Source organism: Triticum dicoccoides, chromosome 6A (assembly GCF_002162155.2).
Source record: "Triticum dicoccoides isolate Atlit2015 ecotype Zavitan chromosome 6A, WEW_v2.0, whole genome shotgun sequence".
NCBI lineage: Eukaryota > Viridiplantae > Streptophyta > Magnoliopsida > Poales > Poaceae > Triticum > Triticum dicoccoides.
Genome location: NC_041390.1, coordinates 610,366,637 through 610,376,638, shown reverse-complemented (window position 1 = coordinate 610,376,638; position 10,002 = coordinate 610,366,637). Strand labels below are relative to the sequence as shown.

The window sequence follows — 10,002 nt, the reverse complement described above, 5'->3', positions numbered from 1 at the left end:
CTCCGTCAGGTCCACGCGCATGGCCTTGTCGTCGCCTGCGAGGTCATCGATGACCCTCTTCCAGGCAGGGCAATTCTCCATGTCCGCGGCGGCGGTGTGGTGGTCGGCAGCGAGGGTTTTCTTGCGTGGGGGTTTGGTGCGGGGTAACCGAGGCGACGCGATGGACTGAGTGGAGAGTGGAGAGTGGAGCGGTGGGTGGGTGGGCTTAAAGAGCAGGCAAGGAAACGGAAGAGGCGTGAGCCATTGGGCCACTAGCAACTGCTAAATAGCTACGTTAGTACCTGCCCTTGATCAAAGCACTACTACTTACCACACTAGCATTGCCACCAATGTTCAATACCACAGGTCCTAGGTTTGAGACCTAGGCAAAACTCTTTTTGTGTAATTTTTTTTCTTTAAGAAAAATTTGGTACAGGCATACAAATTCAGTCATATAAAACAGCTACTGCAGACATATAAATTCAGGCAAATTCAGTCATATAAAACAGCAACTGCAGGCATATAAATTCAGGAAAATTCAGTCATATAAGACAGAGACAGTTAACTTCATTTTCTTATCTGAACCAACTTCAATTTCTTATCTTAACCCACTTCAGTTTCTTATCTTAACCCAATTTAGTTAACATTTGACAAAAGTACAACTGACACAAATCCAGGAGGAAAAATACAAAGTGATTTTTTTACAATGACACAAATTCAATCAAATTCATTCAGCATGCCCTTCAGGTTCCTTATCTTCTCCTTGGTGGCCTCTTTGTGTTTGAATAGGTCACCAATCATGTACTCAAGCTTCCTTTTCTCATGCTTCAAGTCATCCCTCTCTTGAATCACTTGGTCCCTCTCCTGCACTGCTTGGTCCCTCTCTTTCTCTGCTTTAACCCTGAATACCTGATGAATGTTGGTTACTGACTTGTCTGTCATCTTCTTCTTCTCAAGTTCTTCCTTTAGATCAGTTAGAGCAAGTTGTGTGCTGCCTAGTTGGCTCATTGCTTGCTCCTTCTCAGCCACCATCTTAGCAAAATCAAGCTTGAAGTGCCTCAACTCATTCCCCATCTTCTTCTTCTCTTCAAGAACCTTCAAGTTTTCTTCAGCACTCACAACATTCTGTCTGAGCCTCTGTTTTTTCTCCTCTTCATACATGGTCCATATACTAGCTAGGCTCATCTTCAGAGCATCAGGCCACTCAGGGTCAACCCACTCAACATATCTGCATTTAGGTACCTCCTAACAATTTAGAACATACAAAAAAGAGATTCAGATAACTGCCAGTATTCAGTACTGTGCATGATGATGGAACTTAAAACATACTAATAAAAATGCAAAAAAATTACTAACCTTCTGTGCACAAGCTAGAAACCTTCTGCCAGTATCAACAGATTCAAATGACACATGCTTCTCACACAAAGATCCATGCCCACATCTTAAGCTAGGCAGATCTGTAGCCAAGCCACTCCATTCCTCACAGGATATTGTGGCAGGTGGCTAAACAAAAGAGAGACATTTGGAATCAATTGAGAGAGAAACCCTAGCTGAGAAACCCTAGACTGGATTTGTGTGAGATTGAGGAGCACACTAACCTTGCTGGTCACAGAGTCATCTTCAGAAGAACTGGGGAGATCATCCCAGGACACATGGTTGCTGCTAGCTGAAGATGACAAGGGGATTTGTTGGGGCTATTGGACAGAGGAGAGAAGGGATCTGGTGGTGCACGAAATTGAAGATGAAAGATGAGGAAGAAGAAGGGGATCTGGTGGTGGTGGTGGTGGACTGGTGGTGGACCAAAACTACATGTAGAGGTGCAAGTTGCTGGGTGGGTGTTTGCAGCAGGTGCAAGTACATGCTTGTTTTTGAGTTCAGTTGTGCTGAGATTCACTTACTTCATTTAGTACAGCAATTAGTTTGCAAAGTTTGCAAAGTTAGTTCAGTACAGCAATTAATTCGAAAGCAATGAGGTTAACTTTGCAAACTAAATTCAGTTAACTATAAAAATTCAGTGAACTGCAAACATTCTGTCAGAATTAGTTTAACTACACTTCTGACATGAAATACATCTGTCAGTTTTTTCAAAGCAATTAGGTCTAGCATTTCAAAGCAAGTAGGTTAAGCAAGCTTCACATTACTGACATATTATCCATTACAACAACCATTACAACTAAGCATTACTGAGCAAACAAAAGCAACCATTTTAGTATGCTCAGTTTACACACCTGCACCTACTGAATTAACAACACTTCACTTCTTCATAATTAAGGTGAAATACATCACACAAAGCACTATAACAAAACCAATCATCAGCTTCAGCAACATCAAAATCTCTCTGCCTAACCCTAAAAGCATAGCAATTTGCTGCTTGGTAGCATACTTATTCTCACTGGAGCTGCCATAATTATCTCTTCCAGCCCTGCCACTCCCAGCCATGACCCTTCCAGTTGTGCCTCTGCCTGCCATTGATTCAGTCCTCTGCCTCTCAAGCTCTTCCCTCTTGTCCTCAACAGCACCAATTGCATCTACAGCAGCATCACCAACCAGACGCCTTGTTTCAACCAGATGCTGCACATACTCAAGCTCCCAGTGCCAGAAATCACAAGTGACCTGATTAATTAGTGGCAAAATTAGTTAACCAACTCCAGAAAATTACAGATTTAATGATTCAACTACTGCATTGCTCTAAACTACTACATTAGTTAACCAGCTGCTCTGCTTCATTACTAAAGTGAGCTGACACTGCATGAATCTACTGAACTGGCACTTACATGGTGGTTCACGCACTTGTAGAAGATCCATCCATCGTGCTCATCGGTGCTAGACTGGTAGAACCTCACCTGCTCGCCGCAATCCGGGCACCCGATCAGTGGTACAGCAACGGAGCGGCCACGCAGCGCTGAGCGCATGGAGCTGGAAGACGACATGAAGGAGGAGATAGAGGAGGCGGAGGAGGGCGTCGGCAATGGCTGCGGCGGCGGAAGGCGACGGCGGCGACGCGGACGGGAGTTGGCTAGGGTTCGAAGGAGAGGAAGCGGAGAGCGAGAGGATAAGGCATGGCGACCAGGTGGGTTGCGGGAGGGAGGAGACAGGAGCGACCCGGTGCGGTCCGACCAGGTGCGCGCATTTGCAAAAAAACCCTCCGGCCATCTAGTATTAACGCCCCCCCGACAGGTGCTGCACAAGTGGCGGTCAAAGCACAGCTGGCAACGGCTGACTCGGCCAAGTCAGCAAATACGTAGCTCCAATCGTATATACGGACCAAAGTGAACCCCCTGCGCAAGTAGATGGACTGTATTTCGGGTATTTTGAAGTAGTGGTACTGAAGTGTCAGCCGGCTCAAGTTTTGTGACCTACAGTGAATTTTTCTCTTGTCGAATCCACCTGGGGACGCCTATCGACACCGTCCATCGCATCCTCGAGTACCGACGTCGAGGTATCTGACCCCACTGCGTAGCTCGCCACCGTCCGACTCAGGGACGTCGTCCCACCTTGGCCGATGTCAAGGCTTCCGTCTCCATGGTGTCGCTCGCCGCCATGCAGACGGACGCCGGGGAGTCCGCGCTCTACGTCGCAGTGGGTGCACTGGTGAGCTACTGTTTTCAATCAATTATTTCCGCTGATTATTAGAACTTTTGAGTGCAGTGTGGTGAAGATTCGAGCCAAGATGCCTTCTTCTCAGCTCGGTAGATCAGGTCGAATCCCGATAGTATAATCTGAAGCATAATGACCATGACAGGTGCAAGCTGATTTGTCATGATACACTACCAAACAAGATTATATTTGCATCGAGACTGTCTTTAGACAATCTGGCAACAAAAAGGAACAAATAGAAACGGACCTTGGAACTGGATAGTTGTGACTAGGGATGAAAACGGAACGGAAACAGAAGCAACTGAGTGCTACCACATTTGTTTCCATATATTTTTACAGAAGCGGAAGCGAATATAGAAACCCTAGAAATGAATACGGAAACAGATACTGCCGGAAACGAACACGGAAGGAATACAAAGCGAACATGGAAACAGAAGTGGGTGTTAACTGAAACTTAAACACCCCTTTAATCATAGAGAAATACACACAAAAACAAACAAATTTAGTGAGTTGTTAACATGGCTACAAAATAATATCATTATGTTAGCAACTTAGTGTAGTGTTGTAGTAGTACTGGACAATTGCGTATAGGGTCAAGATGAGTACATATATGATAGTACAAGTTGGGCCTCCGATCCATTCTACTAATTGTGTCATTGTGTGTTGTTTGATGGTTGGACTACAAAGCAGCCATAGTCTATAGTAAAAAACGGAAATTTCATATTCACAGAAATGAAAAGTTGCGTTTCCATGCTTGTTCCATCGGAAAACACCGTTCCGTTTTTGTTTCCGTTTCCGCGTAACAAATTCCATTTCCACTTTCGTTTTGCAAATTTCCATTTTATTTTCATATTTCCTCTCTGTTTTCATTTTTCCTCCGGAAAAGCAGAAAGTTTCCACTCCATTTTCATCCCTAGTTGTAACTATGCATGACCCCTCACAAAAAGGAACAGACGGAACAAATAATGTGGTTATTTTTGGTAATAATCGAAAGGAAATCAAAAAAGTACTATGTATATGTTGTAACTGGAACCAGATCCTCTAACATCCTCAAGGGTTTGGCTTTCTAATATCTTTTTTGAATTATTAAATCATCATGCCGGTGTTGTGTGTTATAAATACAAGATAATTCATTGGATGTGTCATAAAATACAAAATAACATTGGATGCAATCATGCAAATAAAATCCATCATATAATTGATTCCAATTGATACCGTAAACTTCCGCAGCAATGCACAGGGTGCCATCTAGTTTAATAAATTATGCACTCCCTCCATCCAGGTGCATAGGGCATCTAAGAAGTTGCATGCATCGTAACCTAGGCGCGCGGAGATTGGATGAAGGATGTTAAATCAAAAATCAATGATAATAATTACTCTCATTTGGCCCGCTTGAGAAATTGGGAAGAGCCAACCACTACGTTGGTTTTTCATGTCATTAATTCTTTAAGAGCAACATGCAAATCCTATTTAGTGCGTCAGCCAATGAAAGTAATAGTATGTGAAATGAAAATTAATGGTCGCGACGAATGAAGAGCTCCTTTCATGCATGGTGACTTGGAATACTAAATTTTCATTAGACGCTCTATGCACATTGACGGAGGGAGTAGTACATATATATTATGTACTTGGAAAATAAAGATATGCTAAGGGACACCCATTTTAGCTAGTGGCAATCAGGAGAAGGCAGCTTCCCTCCAGCAGAAGGCGGAAGCTGCCAGATCAATGTAAATGATATTTCTCGTTGTGTATAGGTCTCATCCACAGCATGTCGCTACTAGGCCAGCTCAATACCATAACTGCAAGCAAGTTTTTTTTCCAGTGATTTTTATTTGGGTTTTCACTGATTTGCATCGGTTTTATTCTGCTTTTTTTTCTTTTTTCCTTTTCCTTTTTTCTTTAGTTTTCTTTCTTTCTTTCTTTCTTCTTTTTAACAGGTTTCCTTCTGCTTTCTTTGGGTCATTTTTTATTTTTTTATTTTTTGAACACATGTCTACTTTTTTTTGACCTTGAAGACTGCAGGGCTTACACCCCACAGCATTTTATTAAATAAAAAAGCAGGAACAAAACAATGCTTCCTCAAGGTGAGGAAAGAAAAACAGAAAAACAGGAACCTAAAGAAGGCTATACAAGGGAGGGAAGTACTCTACCTACTAATTACAATGTTACATATACATCAATGTCTACTTTTGTTCATACACAATGTACATTTTACATATACATCAAAACTTTTTTTATACACATTAAAAAAAATCAACCTTGGGGGCCGGTGGGTGCGTCTTCAACTCAGTGGGAGTATCATTTAATAAATTAAGTAGTACATATATATTGCGTACTTGGAAAATAAAAAATATTCTAACGGGACGCCTATTTTAGCTAGTGCCCATCAGGAGAAGGCAGCTTCCCTCCTGCAGGGGGCCGGAAGCTGCCAGACCAATGTAAATGATATTTCTCGCTGTGTATTGGTCTCGCCGACAGCAAGGCGCTACCGGGCCAGCCGAATATTGTAGTTGCGAGCAAGTTTTTGTAGTGATTTTTATTGGGTTTTCCCTGTTTTGCTTCGGTTTTCTTCTGTTTTTTTCCTTTTGCTTCAATTTTCTTCTCGGTTTTTTCCTTTTATTTTTCTTGATTTTCTTTCTTCTTTTTAACAGTTTTCCTTCTGCTTTCTTCTGGTGGTTTTCTATTTTTATTTTTTTGAACATATGTCTAATTTTTTTCATACACATTATACATTTTTCATATACATCAAATTTATTTTTATACACATAATGTTTTTTAAAATATATGATTTGATGTGTACTCCCTCCGTAAAAAATATAAGTAGCAATCTAAGCGCTCTTATATTTTTTACGGAGGGGGTACTTTTTTCCATACTAATTGTACATTTTTACTATACATCTAAACCATGTTTTACATCATTTAACATTTTCCAAATACATGATTAAAATTTTCTCAAATACATATTTTGAACATTTATCTGAATATGTGTTAAATGTTGTTGAAATACACATTGCATCGTTTTTAAGAATAAGACGAAACATTTATGTTAAAACTACGTGAACATTTAAAAAAATATTAATATTAGTTATTAAAATGTCAGAAACATATTTTTGAAACATGCGAACATTTTTAAATATAATGTATATTTTATTGAATGATATGAAACATTACACAAACATTTTTTATATTTTCTAACATTTTAAAATGGCAGGTATATACTTTTTAAACGGGTGAACAACTTTTATAAAGTCACATACATATTTGAGTCGTATAAACATTTTCCAAAAGTAGAGCAATCATTTTTTACACTGGATGAACATTCTTCTAGGGAGGAGCACTTTCAAAATAATAACTAAATCATTTTTTAATAATATACATTATGTATTTAGTATTTTTAGAATATGAACAAAGTAATAATAATAAACACGTCTGTGACGTCTGCGTGACGAAATCACACTAATGAACCGGCAAACTATTTGCTCCCTGTAGGCGAGCTCGGTTTCCATCTTCCTAAAAACGAGACATAGACTTGCCAGCCTGATCTATGTCATGCATGTATTCACGTGTGTCGAGACGGGAGGATTGGGCATGGGAACGTTGACATAGGGTCTTATTTTGTGGCGTGATTTTGGAGGCCCGTTATGGTACTTCCGAGGAGCACATCCGCTACAACTGTTTTCTGTTTGGAAAATTTATCTTGGTTATTTCAGTTGCATTTCTCTTTTGTTAATGAAGATTCTCTTCTGTTCTCACGAAAAACATTATTTTCTAATGGAATTAATTTTCATTTTTGTTGTTACATCCAAAAGATTTTACACATTTGTGTCCAACTTTAAAATGAGTCCCCACCAAACACTGGAACAATCTATGAATTAAAAGCCCTAGCAATTTTTTTTGCCTACAAGCTAAAAGTGTATGTACTACCGCCTTCAAGATCAAGCATGTCCTGCAGTTTGAACTTATAATTCACAATTTCACATCACGTTGTTGCTCTCTGCCAAGCAAGCTTTGCCCCTCCTCCGGATCAGCAACACCAGCATGGCCCCATGGATGCCTCTGGTACCTTCTCAACGCCTTCAACTTCTCTGCAACTTTCTTCATCGACGGACGCTCCTCCCTGATCATGCTCACACACCGCAATATGAGGTGTGTTACTTCTTCCAATACCTCGGAGGCCATATCCGTTCTCACCTGGTCGTCAAGGAGCTCGTCGTGCTGGCCGGTTTTCACAGCCGTCGTGAATCGGGACACGAGACTCCTGTCCTCCTCTGGCCCGTCAAAGCAGAGCACCTTCTTCCCTGTCAAGAGCTCGAGTAGATCGACGCCAAAGCTATATACATCACTCTTATCCGGCAGCTGGCATGTCATGAGGTACTCCGGGTCCAGGTACCCACATGTGCCTTGCACCAGTGTTGCAATCTCAGCCTCATCACTTGGTGCTAGCTTTGATGCCCCGAAATCAGAGACTTTGGCAGTGAGGCTGCCGTCGAGCAGGATGTTGGCCGTCTTGACATCGCTGTGGAGGATTGGGGGCGAGGCTGATGAGTGCATGTACGACAGCGCCTCGGCCGACTCCGCCGCTATCCGTAGGCGGGTGTTGAGTACCTTGTTGGTGTCGTGGCCCTCACCACCATGGATGTAGTGGTAGAGAGTGCCGTTGGAGACGTACTCATAGACCAACATCGGCACTTCCACTTCGAGGCAGCAACCGTGCAGCTTGACGACGTTCCGGTGGTTGATCTGAAAGAGGATGAGCATCTCACCTCACGAACTCCTTGGTCTCAGTGGCCTCCATCATCTTAGACTTCTTGATGGCCACTGTGGTTTTGTCCTCCAGAACACCTCTGTACACAATGTCGTGGCCGCCGCGACCGAGGATCTGGTCGGCGGCGAAGTTGTTTGTTGCCTTCTTGAGCTCCTCTTCTGAGAATATTTTGAACCCACCACCGCCTCCCCCGGCAGCGCTACGCATCTGCTGCTGTTGGATGATGCCTCCGTTGTGCTCGAAAAAGCTCTGCTTTGCGTTGATGAGTTTTCTCTTCTGCAGCCCCAATTAGAGCCAAAAGCACATGAACACTGACAAGGACACCCCCACACTGACTCCTGGATATGCCACCTTGCATACTTGATCATTAGTCTAGATTCCCGGTAAGAACAGTATCTGTAAATTGGATGGACAAAAAGAAATTGCAGGAGGAACCAAGAAGACAACTGAAATGTGTTACCTGTAACGCCCTTCAGAGCTAAGATGAACTTGTCCTTTGGCCGGCAGCCATCCTTCCTGGTGGCATCTCCACTTGTCCCGAGAGGGCACTAGCAAGTGTAGCTTCCCTGCGTGTTTGTGCACATCCCGTAGCACGGGTACTTGGCTTTCAGTTGGCACTCGTCGATGTCTTCAGTGTGCAAAGTAATTTCAACATTTGATCAGGCAAATCGCAAATGTAGTGCGTAACAGAACACAACACTTCAGAATTGTTTCAGGAATCAAGAGGGTGTGCACCTATGCATCCGCCGTCGAGGTAGGGGTTGCCGTCGTAGCTCCTGGAGCAGTTGCACCGGTACCCAGGGCCGTTGTCGGCGTCGAAGCACTTGCTGCGCGCTCCGGCAGGCGAAGTCGGTGGCGTTGCGCCTGGTGGCGCTGCAGTTTCCGACGTTCCGGACGGCCCAGTCGAGCACCACGGGCACGTGGAAGTCGTCGGTGCGGTTGAGGAAGACACGGTCGATGTAGGTGAACCAGCCCACCTCGACGAGGAACACGTAGTGGCAGGACGTGGCGTTGTTGATGAAGGCGGAATTGTCGTCCTGCTGCAGCGGGAAGTTGCCCTGGTGCGGCTCGAAGAAGCTGACCCCAGGCGGTATCGCGCTTTGGCAGCACCTGATGCCGGTGCACTGTTCCGACCAGGATGGCCGGCACACGGACATGCAGCTGATGACGTAGTATCCGGCTGCGTCGACGAAGAAACCGAGGTTAGGGCAGCCGAGCGCCACCAAACGGTTCTCGGTGGACGAGAAGAGGTAGGCGCTGCCGGGGAGAGGCCTGCGACGCGGTTGTAGCGGCCGAAAACGGTCAGGGTGAGGTGCGGTGGGGCGTGGCCGGTGTCGTCGTCGCACTCGAGCTGGAAGCCCCGGAGTCCGTCGTCGCGGTAGCAGCCGGCGCCGATGCCAAAGGGGTGGGGACATAGATTAGGTCCCGGCACCCCGGCAGCCCCACGCGCTGAGCCGACGCCACTGCCAGCAAATGCAACACCGATCAGGAAGTTGGAAACTATGTTCCTTGATTGATGCTCTGGAGTTACAGATTACAACATAAATACAATGAGAGTCTGCCCAACGCCCCTACAATGGTGGCACGCAGGCCAGACGTGGCTAGACTCAGTCATACACATACAAAGGAGGTTACACATTACATGCAATGTACATACGCTA

The 10,002-nt window shown here is 44.2% G+C and overlaps 2 pseudogenes; both read right to left on the bottom strand.

Moving 5' to 3' along the window:
- Positions 1-696: 696 nt before the first annotated feature.
- LOC119316113 lies at positions 697-2,891 on the bottom strand (annotated as a pseudogene).
- Positions 2,892-7,474: 4,583 nt separating this feature from the next.
- The window catches only part of LOC119315370, a 10,437-nt pseudogene continuing 7,909 nt past the window's right edge, over positions 7,475-10,002 (bottom strand).